This window comes from Rattus norvegicus (genome assembly GCF_036323735.1).
Source record: "Rattus norvegicus strain BN/NHsdMcwi chromosome Y unlocalized genomic scaffold, GRCr8 chrY_unlocalized_21, whole genome shotgun sequence".
In the NCBI taxonomy this organism is placed as follows: Eukaryota; Metazoa; Chordata; class Mammalia; order Rodentia; family Muridae; genus Rattus; species Rattus norvegicus.
In genome coordinates, this window is record NW_026947380.1 from 361,376 (window position 1) to 376,929 (window position 15,554).

At 34.8% G+C, this 15,554-nt stretch overlaps 1 long non-coding RNA gene across 8 annotated transcripts in view; it reads right to left on the reverse strand.

Annotated features, from left to right (window-relative positions):
- Positions 1-15,554, reverse strand: part of LOC134484642 (uncharacterized) — a 203,943-nt gene that overhangs the window by 130,051 nt on the left and 58,338 nt on the right. For 6 of the 8 annotated variants that reach the window (XR_010062208.1, XR_010062202.1, XR_010062203.1 and 3 more), the window contains one exon: positions 905-1,270. The exons of the other annotated variants lie outside the window; for them this stretch is intronic. This is a non-coding gene — a long non-coding RNA (uncharacterized LOC134484642). The remainder of the gene's footprint in view (positions 1-904; positions 1,271-15,554) is intronic. 8 annotated transcript variants of the gene reach the window in all.

Sequence of the window (15,554 nt, forward strand, 5' to 3'; positions counted from 1 at the left end):
GTTTGTGCATGTGTGTATGTGTGTGTGTGCGTGTGTGTGTGTGTCTGTGTGTGTGTGTGTGTACGTGTGTGTGTGTTTATATGAAACTATGATACTGATGTTGAGAATCACCTGGCTGAAATTCTTTTCCACAGCCCTTTTAGAAATCAAAAAGTGGAGGAAAGACTACTCCTGTTCCAAAATAATAGACACTGGGTGACCAGAACTGAAGTATGGACTGATCAAATGGTACACAAAGCAGGGGTTAACAATTCACTCTCCTGAGAACTAATTAGCAGTTCCATCCAATGCAAAGAATTTACATGTACTGAAGAATATGGAATTGTATCATAACGAGCTGAGATCATGTACAAACAATTTCTGAAAGATTTCCAAATAGCTAAGAATGGATACAGAGAATTTTCAAGACCCAGAGACATTAACATGTGGTTTAAACTCTGTCCAGAGGAAACCACTTAAGTACTGGATTAATCTACTAAAGTAATTTAGTAGCAAGCATACTTTACAATTGTTTGCAATTAAGCATGGTGGTGAATAAAGAGAACACTTTAAAGAAAGGTATGTTTCTTAAAGTTTGTTTCAAGACAGCAAGAAAACACACAGTTATTATTTTTTTTCTTTCTTTCACAGACTTTGCACCTTTTTGAAAGATCACTTTGGGATCCTTAATTATCTATTTATTATCAGAACTTTCTTCAGACCCAGAGTTCTTTTCAGTCCTGTCTTGACTTCTTCATACTTTAAGCAAAGATGATGGGTTCAGCATGGATATCACTGTGGTATGGAAGATGACCAATAATTTTTCAACTCCTTGTGTGTGGTTAGATTTGGATCTCAAGTAGTTTTTTCCCAACCCTACAAGGCAACCTATTCCCCGTGAAACACTTGCCATGTGGGAACATACCTCACTACTCATTTGGGCTGCAGAATGAAGCAGGGCCATACAGTGGACAAAGGCCATGGCTGGCAATAGGCAGCACTGAATTATACAAAAAGTGTGAAGAAAAACGTCTGTGTGGCACATCCCTCCTGAGAGATTCCTCAGATCTCACTTTCAAGTCTCTCCATATATTGTGTATGACAGAACTAGTGTAACCAAATTTCAGGATACGTAAGTTCATCAGAAAAATGTACATGGGGGTGTGTAGAGATGGACTGGTGCAGATAACAAAGGCCATGAGAGCAGGATGAGGATGAACAGGAGGAAGCATTCTCCAGGTACCTCAAACTTCTTGGCGATTGAAAAGCATTTGACAGACAAGCCCTTTTCCTGCCAAAAAGAGCAATTGACACAATTAACACTCATCTTCTGGAAGACAGAGCAGTAAGCCACTAAAAGGATTCTTGCAGATAAGAGATATTGATTTTTTAATACTTTTAGACACTCAGTTACATCAGAGTCAAAGTCTTTCTCTGTAGTCGCAAAAATCAAAGCTTAGGAGTGATTTATTCTCACAGATTTTCATATCTAATACTTTCTCTCTTAACACAAGCGGATTTTCCAAAGTGTGTTAAGCATTGAGTCAAGTGTCCAAATATTTACAAAGCTGGTGCAAACTTGTAGTCTTTGCACTAATGCAGTTCAGGCAGAAATTTTACCAGGGGTGAGTCAGTTTCACATGCTGTATAAGCAATCATTGAAATTAAGGAAAAGAAAACCTTGACTGTATCTCAACTTTTTACCCATTCTAATCAGTAACTAGTTATAAATGTTAAGCAGAAAAACAGATCAACCTACTTATTTCTATGCTTTCGTATTGCCACAGGTATAGTCTCTCCAAAAACCCTGTGTGTGTGTTGGGCCCCGATTATTCTCTGATTGCTATTATGAATATTCAAACCCACACAATAAAGGTATAAATTCCTCAAGACCCATTATTTTTGAAGATAATGCAAAATCAAATAGTCATTTGATAAATAAATTACTGGTTTTAATACATAGAATTAAAGGCAAGGCACATATCGATGTCTATACAGTAAGGAGGTCATCAGAGAAGCTTTTTAAGATGTGTAAAATGAGACATGGAAGTGAAGAATGATCAACCAAACAACACCATACCCCTTCATGCCACAACCTTCAATATGACAGCTGGTATTTGTAACTTAATAATTAACGTCTCTTTATAGAACATGTTTTCTTAGCAGGAGTATCACTGCATAGGCGTTAAATTTCTATTTTCTTAATATTGTTCGTGATATTCTATCAACCAGACTTTTGATTTAAATAAAGAAAAAAAGAATAAAAGATGTATTGTCTTGATATGTAGTTCGGGCTAACCTGAAATTCCTAACTTCTCTGTCTCAGTCTCTTGAATGTGAGTATTCTAAGAACAGGATATGGTGCCTGACTTGATAGAAATTCCTTCCTATTCTTTCATCTCAACATCATAGAATTCCAACAAACTACCTGTATTTCTGTACACATAGTATTTATACAGTTAATCTTTGCTCATTTTTGCATTTGGCACCTGTGGTGTGATTGCTTGGTTACTTTCATGGAAAATTGTTCAGTTCCAGCAGAGCCTAGTCTGTTTTCAAATATCTACCTTTTCTTCTCTCTCCAGTTATACTCTGTTTTTCACAATACCACTGCTAAAGTAGCTGTTAGTACTGTAGTGGTGACTACTTTTCATCTTGTTCACATTGTTGCCTTATATGGAGACTGAGTATGGACTGCAAAGTTCTTATCATTATGTTTACCATCCTTACCAATATCTGAGCTCTCATGTAATGAGGAACTCCAGTGCTAAGCGTACTTTGGTTCCTTAGGGATTCTGCCTGTCCCTTCCCATTATATCTTCTGAAGTTCAGTCTCATGTCCCACAAATATTGGAATGTGGCAAACTCATTTTTCTCACACTCTGATAACTTTTCCTTTCAAATGAGATGTCCTTTCCTGTTTTGTGGAGTGTATATGTCTTTGCTGAAGTTTGGGTTTTCTTGACAAAAAATAGACCACTTTTTCCTGACAAGTGTAGAGTAGGAGATATCACCAGCCTCTTGGCTCTCTCTCTATTCACTTGATATAATAAAATATCAGAGATATGTGAGTAGATCAGCACATGGTTAATCCACAAATCAAATGTGATCTTCAGTATTTCCAAATTTTAAATAAATAAACATGTTATCTATGTTTATAAATACCATATAAGACACACACACACACACACACACACGCACTCATACACACACTCACACACACACTTGTATGCCTATATATTCATGGAGAGACAGAGACACAGAGAAACACAATAGAAAAAAGCACGTAGAGGTTGTACATAAATTAAACTGTTAAAATAAGCAACAATGAAGGATAACAGTATTTGTTTACATCCTGCTTCACCATTTGATCACTTATAAACACGGCTAAGAAAAAAAGCATTCCCCATGAGTTTGCTTCTGTATGAATAAGTTAATTTCCCAAATCACTAAAGTTGATCAGGTGTGGAATGCTTGTCAGCTACATGAGTCCTGAGCTTGTGTGCATGTCTAGCCACAAACATTTTAGATTTGCATTTGGGTACACTCTATTTTGGGGAATTTCTCACCACAATACATAATTTTCGTTTCTGTTCAATAATTGATCACTATATTAATTTTCTATTTGGGTTAATGAAAAAACACAGCTCTCCAAAACAACAAAAACAACAAAAAAAAAAAAGAAAAACAATACACGATTTTCTTGTGGGGGCAGGGGACATAGTCAGGTATAATACTTTATTAGATCTATTAGATTAGATCTGACCCATTCATATAAAAGTTATAAAAATCTAAGTGTAGAGAACATAGGGTAGACTTAAAGCTCTGAGAATTATGAAGCGAGAGTGCTGTTGAACATACTTGACCATTCAGTGGACTCTCTTCTTGTAGAAAAAAAAAATGCTGGAATGCATAGGATTCTATTGTTAGGCATTTCACACTTATTTTGATGTAGTGTAAATATTTGTCCATATTAAAATAAAAGAAACAAAAAACAAAAACAAAAACAAATAAACAACCTTCCCACAGCCAACACAGAGAATGACTATATTTTAATTTGAAATATTTTTACAGCAACTTACTTTTCATTAGTAATTTCTGTATTTGTATAGTTAGCTCTCTAGTTAGAGAGTGAGGCCTTTCTTCTCCCAGGTAAATTTCCAGAATATTAACTCAAGAACTAGAATGTTGTATTTACATTTGGATTTGTGCAGTAAAAATGACTCACGAGAAATCCTGAGGTTTCATAAAAGAAAACTTACTAAAGCTAAAAGCACACATTGCACCTGACATGATAATAGTAGGATATTTCAACACCCCATCCTCATCACTGGAGAGATCTTGGAAACAGAAATTAAACAGAGATGTAGAGAACATAATAGAAGTTATGAACCAAATGGATTTAACAGATATTTATAGAACATTCCATCCTAAAATATAAGGATATACATTCTTCTCATAACGTCAGGGAACCTTCTTCAAAATTGACCACACAATCGGTCCCTTAGCAGACCTTAACTGATACAGGAAGATAGAAATAATCCCATGCATTCTATAAGATCACCACACACTAAGACTTGTCTTCAACAATAACAATAATGTCAGAATGCTCACGTATACATGGAAGTTGAAAAATGCTTTACTCCATGACAAATTGGTCAAGGAAGAGATAAGGATAGAAATTAAAGACTTCTTAGAACTTAATGAAAATGAAGACACAACATTCCCAAACATACGTGACACAATGAAAGCAGAACTAAAAATAAAAACTTATAGATCTGAGTTCTTGTGAAAAGAAACAGGAGAGAGCATATATCAGGAGCTTGATAGCACATGTAAAAGCTCTAGAACAAAAAGAACTAAGTAAACCCAAGGGGGGTAGAAAGCAGGAAATAAAACTCAGAGCTGAAATCAATGAAGCAGAAATGAAAAGCACCATACAAAGAATCAACAAAACCAGGAGCTGTTTCTTTGACAAAAACAATAAGATAGATAAACCGTTAGCCAAACCAACCAGAGGTAAAAGAGACTGTATCGAAATTCACAAAATCAGAAAAGAAAAGGGAGACGTAACAAGGGAATCTGAAGAAAGTAAAAAAAAAAAATCATCAGATTCTACTATAAAAGCCTATATTCAACAAAACTACAAAATCTGGAGGAAATGGATAATTTCGTAGACAGATACCAGGTAGCAAAGTTAAAACAGGAACAAATAAACTATCTAAAGAACCCCATAACTCCTAAAGAAATAGAAGCATATATTGAAAATCTCCCAACCAAACAGAGCCCAAGTAGAGATGGTTCAGTGCAGAATTTTATCAGACCTTCTTAGAAGACCTCATACAAATATTATCCAAACACTTCCACAAAATTGAAACAGACAGAGAACTACCACATTCCTTACATGAATCCACAATTACTCTTATACTTAACCCACACAAAGACTCAGCACAGAAAGAGAACTTCAGACCAATATCCCTTATGATATTGATGAAAATATGAATATTTCATATTGATGAATTATGAATATTGATGAAAAATACTTATAACATTCTTGCAAACCGAATCTAAGAACACATCAAAAAAATCATCCATCATGATCAAGTAGACTTGAACCCAGGAATGGAAGGATGGTTTAATATAGGAAAATCCATGAATGTAATCCATCATGTAAACAAACTCAAAATTAAAGAGCACATGAACATTTCATTAGATGGTATAAAAGCATTTGACAAAATTCAACAACCCTTGTGGCTAAAAATCCTGGAAAAATCAAGAAATGAAGGCTCATATCAAAACATAGTGTGGGGCTGGGGATTTAGCTCAGTGGTAGAGCGCTTACCTAGGAAGTGCAAGGCCCGGGGTTCTTTCCCCAGCTCCGAAAAAAAGAACCAAAAAAAAAAAAACATAGTGTAAGAAATATACAGCATACCTGTAGCTAACATCAAACTAAATGGAAAGAAACTTGAAGCATTCCCAGTAAAACCAGGAACTAGAAAAGGCTGCCCAACTCTCTCCCTACTCTTTCTAAACAGGACTCCATGCCATAGTCAGAGAAATCAGACAGCATAAGGGGTTCAACCAGATACAAATTGGAAGAGAAGATATCAAAATATCACTATTTGCAGATGATATGATTGTATATACTTATTGACCCCAAAAGTTCCACCAGAGAATTTCTCAACCTGATAAATAACTACAGCAAAGTGTCAGGGTATAAAATTACCTCAAACAGACCAGTAGCCTTCCACTCCTCAATGGATAAACACGCTGAGAAAAAATAATGAAATCACACACTCCACCATAGTCCCAAATATTATAAAATAACTTGGTGTTAGTTTAAACAAGCAAAGGAATGATCTGTATGACAAGAAGTTCAAGTATCTGAAGAAAGGAATTGAGGAAGATCTCAGAAGATAGAAAGAGATTCCATGCTCATGCATTGACAGGATTAATTTAGTAAAGATGACTATTTTGCCAAAAGCAATGTACAGATTCAATGCAATTTCCATCAAAATTCCTACTCACTTCTTTAATAAAGCTAGAAAGAGAAATTTGCAAATTCATTCCGAATAAGAAAAAAGCCATGTAGCTAAAACTATCCTCAACAATAAAAGAACTTCTGGGGGAATCATCACCCCTGAACTCAAGCAGTATTACAGAGGAATAGTGATAAAAAACTGCATGGTATTGATAAAGAGACAGATGGATAGACCAGTGGAATAGAATTGAAGACCAAGTAATGAACGCACACACCCTATCGTTTGATATTTGGCAAAGGAGATAAAACCATCCAAATGAAGAAACATAGCATTTTCCAGAAATAGTGCTGGTTAAACTGGAAGTCAGCATGTAGAAGAATGCAAATAATCCCAATTTTATGACCATGTACAAAGCTTAAGTACAAGTTAATCAAGGACCTACACATAAAACCAGATACACTCAAACTAATGGAAGAAAAGGTGGGGAAGAATCTTGAACACATGGGCATTGAAGAACATTTCCTGAGCAAAACACTAGTGACTTATGCTTTAAGATCAAGAATTGACAAATAGGAGATCATAAAACAGCAAAGCTTCTGTAAGGCAAAAGACACTGTCATTAGGACAAAACTGCAACCAACGGATTGGAAAAGATTTTTGCCAATCCTATATCTGACAGTGGATAATATCCAAAATATACAAAGAACTTAAGAAGGTAGACTCTAGAAAGCAAAAATACCCTATTAAAAATGGGGTAGAGTGAGTTACAAGACATTCTCATTTGAAGGTTTTCAACTGGCCAAAAAACACCTAAATAAATGTTCAACATTCTTAGTCATCAGGGAACTTCAAATCAAAACAAATCTGAGATTCCACATCACACCAGTCAGAATGGGTAAGATATAAATCTCAGGTGATGGCAGATGCTGGCGAGGATGTGGAGAAAGAGGAACACTCCTCCATTGTTGGTGGGATTACAGACTGGTACAACCCTTTTGAAAATCATCTGAAGTTTCCTCAGAAAATTGGACATTCCATTACCTGAGGACCCAGTAATATCCCTCTTGGCCATATAACCAAAAGATGTTCCAACATACAACAGTGCAATATAGTCGAATATGTTCATAGCAGCCTTATTTAAAATAGTCAGAAGCTGGAAAGAACCCAGATGCCCTTCAAGAGAGGAATGGATACAGAAAATGTGGTACATCTACACAGTAGAATATTACTCAGCTATCAAAACAATGACTTCATGAAATTCATAGGCAAATAGAATAAACTAGAAAATATCATCCTACATGAGGTTATTCTATCAAAGAAAAACATACTTGGTATGCATTCATTGGTAAGTAGATATTATCCAAAAAGCTTGAATTACCCATCGTGCAATACACAGACCAGATGAAACTCAAGAAGGATGATTAAAATGCAGATGATTCACTCCTTCTTTAAAAGGGGAAACAAAATACCCATGGGAGGGGATAAGGAGGCAAAGTTTATAACTGATATTGAAGGACCTGCCGTTCAGAGCCTGGCTCACACGTAGCCCATACATATACAGTCACCAAAACTAGATAAGATGTATGAAGCTAAGAAGTGCAGGCTGACGATAACTGGATATTGATCCCTCCTGAGAGACACAGCCAGAAAATGTCAAATACAGAGGCAAATGGCAACAGCAAACCACTGAAGCAAATCAGACCCCAGTTGGAGGAATTAGAGAAATGATTGAAAGAACTGAAGTTAATAACAACAATCTCAAACAAATAGAGCTTCCAGGGACCAAATTTCCAACAGCAAGACTATACATGGACTGACCCATGGTTCCAACTGCATGTGGCAAAGGATGGTCTTGTTGAGAAACAATGGAATGAGAAACAATTTTTTTTCGGACAATGTTGTACCCCCAGAGTAGGAGAATGTGGGGAGGTATGGGGAGGCTGTGGGTGAGAGGTGAACTCCCTTATAGAAGGGTAGGGGGAAGGGTTAAGGGGCTTGTGGACTGGAAACCTGGAAAAGGGAATAACATTCGAAATGTAAACAGGAAATATCCAACAGTGAGAGAGAGAAAGAGTGAAGGAGAAAGAGAGAGAGAGAGAGAGAGAGAGAGAGAGAGAGAGAGAGAGAGAGAGAGAGAGAAAGAGGAGGAAGAATAAGAGGAAGAAGAAGAGGAAGAGGAAGAAGAAGAAGAAGAAGAAGAAGAAGAAGAAGAAGAAGAAGAAGAAGAAGAAGAAGAAGAAGAAGAAGAAGAAGAAGAAGAAGGAATTGAAAGAGAAAGAAAAATAAACTTCCATACTTCCCCATTTCCTCTCTTCCTCAGCTGTTGTTTAGGCAGTCATGTTAGTGAGATGCTATAAGTGTAATTTCTGGTGTTACTTTGGAACACCATCTCATAGTATACTTTAATCTCTTACAATCTTCTTTCCCCTCTTCTGTAATGTTCCTCAGCCTTGAATCAAGTGACGTTTTATAGATAGATGCATTGAGACTGCACCTGAAATTTCTGTCCTGCATTTTGAAAGGCTGGGATTTTTACTGTGATCTTTGTTGCAGAGACTGTAATTAATTCTGTATATAAGGACACATGACTTTGATTGATGTTAGGTATGATACTGGCTTAAGTAAGTAAGGGACTGTATATACTCCCCCATAGTCACAGCTGCAATAGCCTTATATATGTGGCTAAATTACCAGTACCATCCATGTTCATTGAACAGGACTTAAGCAAAATTAGAGAACTGTTGGCTATCACCAAGCTATTTATGCCACTGCACTGCCCTTATGTTTATCCTGTCATGTTGATCATTGTGTTTTACAGGTATGATGTGAACAATCACTTGAAACTGACAAGACTGGTGATTGTAATTATATGATATACTAGAAATTAGACCCGTGCCCGGCATATCTTTCTCTTTAATAGTTACTTTCTGATACTCAGGAGAATGTAAAAGTTAAATTTAGTCTTAAACTAACAAAAGGAAATTAAACTTTTCCTGCTATAGAGCATTTTTTAAATTAAGCAAAATAAATATTTACTTGATGTTGGGGAAATATAATTTAATAGTATAATCCAAACACCTTTTAAGTGATTAAAAGTCACATGTAGTTGGTAGCTGTCATACTTTGTAAAATTGGCATCAGGATTGTAAAGATGAAATATTCTCTGCTTTATGCAAATACATAGGAATAATGAACAAAATTATGTACCAAGCTTCATGCTTTAGGTAAATAATTGCATTTATTCAATTGTATATAAGATTATATAATATTAGCTAGGTTTCAAGTGCATAATAATTATGATTAAATTATTAATTAAATATTAAAATAAGCATACTTGGGTTACCAAGTAAAATGGAAAATAAAATATATTAGAATAACCAAAAATATTTATTAAAAGCAAAATGATGAAAATATTGTTTACATAAAAGCAGCCTGGAGCTATATGTCACCTTAAAGTTTTATAGTGTGTTCCAGTGTGGTGTCCCAGCAGATAAAATTTCATGCCTTGAAAAACCAAGAACCTAAATTTGATACCTACACATATATGTTTTGAAGACTTCAATATTCACCACAACACCTGCACACATAAAAGGCTACACAGAATATTAATAATGAGACTAATGAGAACAGTAATAATAAGAAAAAGAAAAAAAACTATAGGAACATTTTAAATAAATAATATATTGTATTGGTCTCAAAATAGGAAATTAAACACATTTTCTTAGTACATTAACTATTCAAAGGAAAACTAACTGGCTTTTACTTCATTCTATATGAAAGCAAAAACACATGAGATCGATTGTGCAGAGGACAGAAACAGACACTTATCCAAGGTTCTATAAGAAAAATTGGAAAGATCTACTGTATAATATTAACATATTTAATCAAACACATCTTACAATGATAAAGGAAAGAAAACTGGAAAAAATAATGGCTGAGTGTAGTCTCAGCACCTAGAATGTGCCAAGATGTCTCAAATACAAAGACACCAGAAATACATGAGAAAATGATAAATAGGTTGATTTTATTATGGAATAAGTATCGTAATATTAGCTTAGTGGTTAAGAGCACTTATACTCATAAGAGCAAACACATTCATTTTCCAACATCCACGAAGCCACTTGCAACCAGCTGTAAAAGCAGCTCCAGGGGATCTGACATCTCCTGGTCTCCCCAGGTGCCTGTGTCCATGTGCACAAATCTATTCATACGCATTCACACATAACAGATCACTCAAATAAAAAAGATTCATGAATGTATTTTCTGCACATATTATGAATAGTAAACATTCTACATATGCAAACACAATTGCTACAATATAATAAGAAAGAAGACAATTCGCAAATAGTATGAAGAGTAAATTAAGGATTAAAGATTACACAGTTCAGTAAGGATAAAATGTTAAACTTCACTATTGAATTGCAATGTGGATGTTAAGAAAATCTAACATTTGAATTTATGAGTAAAACTATTTTATAAATTATTTTATTTAAATACATTCCTTCCATTGTACAATCTCCTTGTCCCCTCACACAGTTACTCATCCCATTCCACCTCTTCCTTCCCTGACTCCAAGACGATGTTCCCCAGATTCTGACAGGCCACATAATCCCTGGGGCCTCAAAACTCTCAAGGATTAGGTCAGACCAGGCAGTCGTCAGCTATACATGTGTCAGGGCATCAGAGCAGATAGTGTATGCTGCCTGGTTGTTGGCTCAGTGTCTGGGAGATATCAACAGTCCAGAATAGTTGAGACTGCTGGTCTTCCTATAGAGGTTGCCCGCCACTTCAACTTCGTCAATCCTTCCCCTAATCCAACAACTGACAGAAATCAGAGACTGTTACCGTTTTAAAATATATTTATCATTTAATTTTGAATGGTACACTATGGGTTCTTTGACAAAAAATTGATAGCATTATGTATTTATTATAGTCTTCAGAGATGGAAATTTGGCAGTATTTATACAAGTATTTCATTACTTTACAGCATTGAGATCATTCCAACAATGTGTTTTGTAATTTAAACAAAATATATTGTAAATAATCACCACTGAGTACAGTGCCAAAGTCAGTGTCCATGCTGATTTTCTGTAGCGAACTTTACTTAATGAAAATGAAAATAATCTGAATGCCAAAGTTAGGTTATTATTTAAACAAATGAGTAATCTACCATTTATTAAATGCATGATATTCCATGAAGAAATTCCTCATGCACATGTATTCAAGATATATTGTTAAATGAAAAACAAATGAGAGAATATTGCATTATGTAATTAAACTTTATAAACAGAAGATTAACATATATTCTATAATTTTGTCAATGTAGAGTAAACCTGATACAAGAGCATGGGAGGCAGTAGACAGAACACTGGGAGTTCTAGGTCATTTTGAGCTACACAATGAGATCCAATTTTAAAAACAAATAGATCTGATTTGAAAGAATATCTGCCAAACCGATCTTAGTGGTTACATTTGGAAGTTTTAAGAAAGCAAGTTATTCTTTGACAATTCCATACATGCACAACACATGTATGGAAGCCCACTACACTCCCAATATCTTATCTTCCCCAACCAACATATCCTCTTTAGACCAAATCCCCTCAGCACATGCATATCTTTTATTTTTCCTTCATGACCCCCTGGATTTAACCTGAGTCACTTTTGTGAAAAAGACCATGAAGCTATACACTTAACAACTTGTAAGACACCAGTGGCTACATCATTTTCTATTCTCCAACACTTCGCTTAGTTCCTTTGAATAGGCAGGGTCAATATTATATAGGGTCTGTTCAGATAGATGTAAGTATTCTGAGTTCCTGAGTGCCACAACTGTATCAAGCTCAGAAGACAGCACCTCACAGATTTCCTTACCTATTAATTAGCCCTTGAAAGAGGCCAAGCCCTGCATATCACCTTATCTCTACACTGGAAGTTATCTCCGGTGGATAATCATTTGAAAATGAAAACTTAGTTTTCTCCAAGGGAATCTCACTGGGTAACCAAACTAATTTTAAGGGTAGAATTCGTATAAAGAAATAAGGGAACTGAACAACATCTTTGGGGGATCCTTGTCTCATAATATGACAGGAGTTTTTATTCGGAATGTCTTTTTCCTTTTGTTATTTATTTATTTATTTATTTATCTATTAATTTTTACTCTGTATGCTTTGTGTATATATTTTTTCTTCGTTTTCTGTTTCCATGAAATACCTGATTGTGTGAATGGAAGTCTGTGTCTCTGTGTCTGTATCAGATTCTTGTAGCCTGCATTGGCTCTTTTCTATCTGTTGTTTTGTTCTATTCAAATTCATGAACTTTCATTTTATTTTTATCCCTTAGATGACTGTTTGTTTTCTAGTGAGAGTCAGAAGAATGTAGATACAGATGACTGGAGAGGAATAGAAGAAGGAGGGAATAGAGGAAAGGGAAATCATAATTCAAATACATTGCATGAAAAAGTCAAATTTTAAGAAAAGAATTTTAAAAAACATACTTTCTAGTGCCTGTCTGCCCACTTTTCTCAAAGGCTTAACAAATTTTATATTAAAAGTTAATAAAAATATTTTAAACCCTTTCCAAGGCAAGGAAAATTATTTGTTTACAGCCAATCTGGAACTGCAACTATGGGAGTGAAGCTTCTGTAGAGTTGCAATATTGCAATAGGAAATTCTTTAAATGCTTTCAGAGATATTAATCCACGGAAGTCCAGTGGGAGTTTCACATGATGGATGTTAGAAATTTTCAATGGGAAGATATACATTTTCGATACTTCAGTTCTCATGCAACTCTTCAAGATCAAATTAAATGTATGGGATACAATCAAGGAAGAGGTATGATCCTTTGAAATTTTCACAATTAACCCAAATAATACTAAAATACCATTAATAATTCAGAATATATTGTATCCTAAGCCCACATCAGCATGACAATTAAGAAATAGAAGTAGATGTGTATCAGTGGATAAAAGCTGTTTCTGGAGAGGCACTATAGTATTTCTGGGACAATTTCACTTCGTTGGTTAAATTAAAGTTTGATAATGAAGGCCTTGCTGTAAAAGATCATTCTCTCTCAACAGGAATTTCAAACCCTGATGTACAGCATGCTAGCATTTCAATCAATCATCTGAAGAAACCTTGATAATGTCTTTATAACATTAAAATAACTGTACAGGAGTTAGTGTTAATCAACATCTCTTCTTCAAGCAAAATACTTCTCATTTCATCCTTTGGTGTAACAAGATTCCAAATTCAATTTCATGTAAATTAGATGAAGATGATGATGTTGATGTTGATGATGGTGGTGGAGGGGGTGGTGGTGTTGGTTGTGGTGTTGGTTGTGGTGGTGAATATGATGAAGAAGTCAAAAACGATCTTTTGGGACAGAGAACAAAGCCCATACTATATTCAGTGTTTTTCCTATCTTTATTGTGTCTAGGATCGAGAGTGAAAAATAATCTATTGTAAGTGCTATGTTGGGAAGGAAGAGGTTTAAGCTCATCAATAGCCCACTATCCATTACAAGAGAAAGCAAATTTGTCCTGAGAAATATATATATATATATATATATATATATATATATATATATATATATATATATATATGTATATGTATATATGTGTGTATATATATATATGTATATATGTGTATGTATATATATATATATATATATATATATATATATATATATATATACATGAAACCCTTACCATAACCATAGCAATGAATCAATTTAATTATGTGAGGCAGCAAATTGCCTTTCAGAGTTTAGCTAATTAATATAAAGTGATCATGTACAGAGTGCACTCCCTGGCTGTCAGGACCAAAGCCCATGAATTTTAGATCTTGTTGTCCTAGGATTTTAAAAGTGAATGACATAATTGATGGCAATGTGCAACTCTAAAAGTCTTACTATATAAGTCACAGAGACACCATAAGATATGCTGATTATCAGGTTAGAACTTTTATATTCATAAGTATTTGGAGATTCAAAGAGTAAAATTGTTGAGGTTAAGAACAGGGCATTTTTAGGTTTGCATTTCAATCTCTAGTGTGCAGTTTGGTTTTGGTGGATCATTACACAGTGTTTTATTTTATTTTATTTGAACAGGTGATATAAGTTAACTGTACAGATTAATGAGTCTCAGTTTGATATTTCCATAATGCAGACAGCATGCACTGAACTAATGTAACTACATTTTTTCACTGAATATTCTGCAACTTACAAAAAGTTAGGATTCTCCATTCTATTTTTGGGCAAAAAATGACTTCCATAGGATATAAAAATCCTTAATATATTTTCAGAACTTTTTCCTTATTTTAGAATTTTATTTATTCTTCACACACGAATACAATGTACCTTGATCACACCGATCCTTAACTTGGTTCTACTCTCTCTGGATTCATTCCATTTCCAGCTTCATGTTCTTTATATTTTCCTGTTTTATTTTTTTTATAATCTATTGGTTCACTGATTACTGCCTGTTGGGATCTTCCCTAATTCATTGTCTTAACTGTGTACAGGACTTGTGCATACGACTGTAGATGCAGTGAGTCCATTGGTCCAACAACTGTTTCATCTATAGATGTCACGGTTGGATCCTCTCACTCCCCAATTTGGCCTTCTCCTTTTCTGCTGTTTCCCCATCCTTATGCTCAGCTTTCTTCTTCTCATGGTCTTAGCACTTATATAAGTTACACAGATCAACAGTAATTACTGCACAGTACACCTATACATTTCTCTGACCACAGATCATTAAAAGTAGTAATGTCTGGATAAAAACAGTTATTATTGGAAGGCATTATAACAACATGGCCATTTAGCAAAACAGGAATAGTAGGATCCTCTCTATGGCCATGTGAGCCATGGGGAAAATGTGACCGTGTTTACAACATGACATCTGAATTTCCTTCTATAGTAGAGGCTTCAAAGTCAAACAAACAGCAGTTGGCCATTTTCATAAAATTTATATAATTGTCTTCATATTTCTGGATTTTCAACTGGCACAATGATAACTAGTTTCATCAATATCCATGCCAATGATATAATTTTGCTCTTTTGATGGTTAAAAAAAAGGTCTGGTGCCTATATAAATTA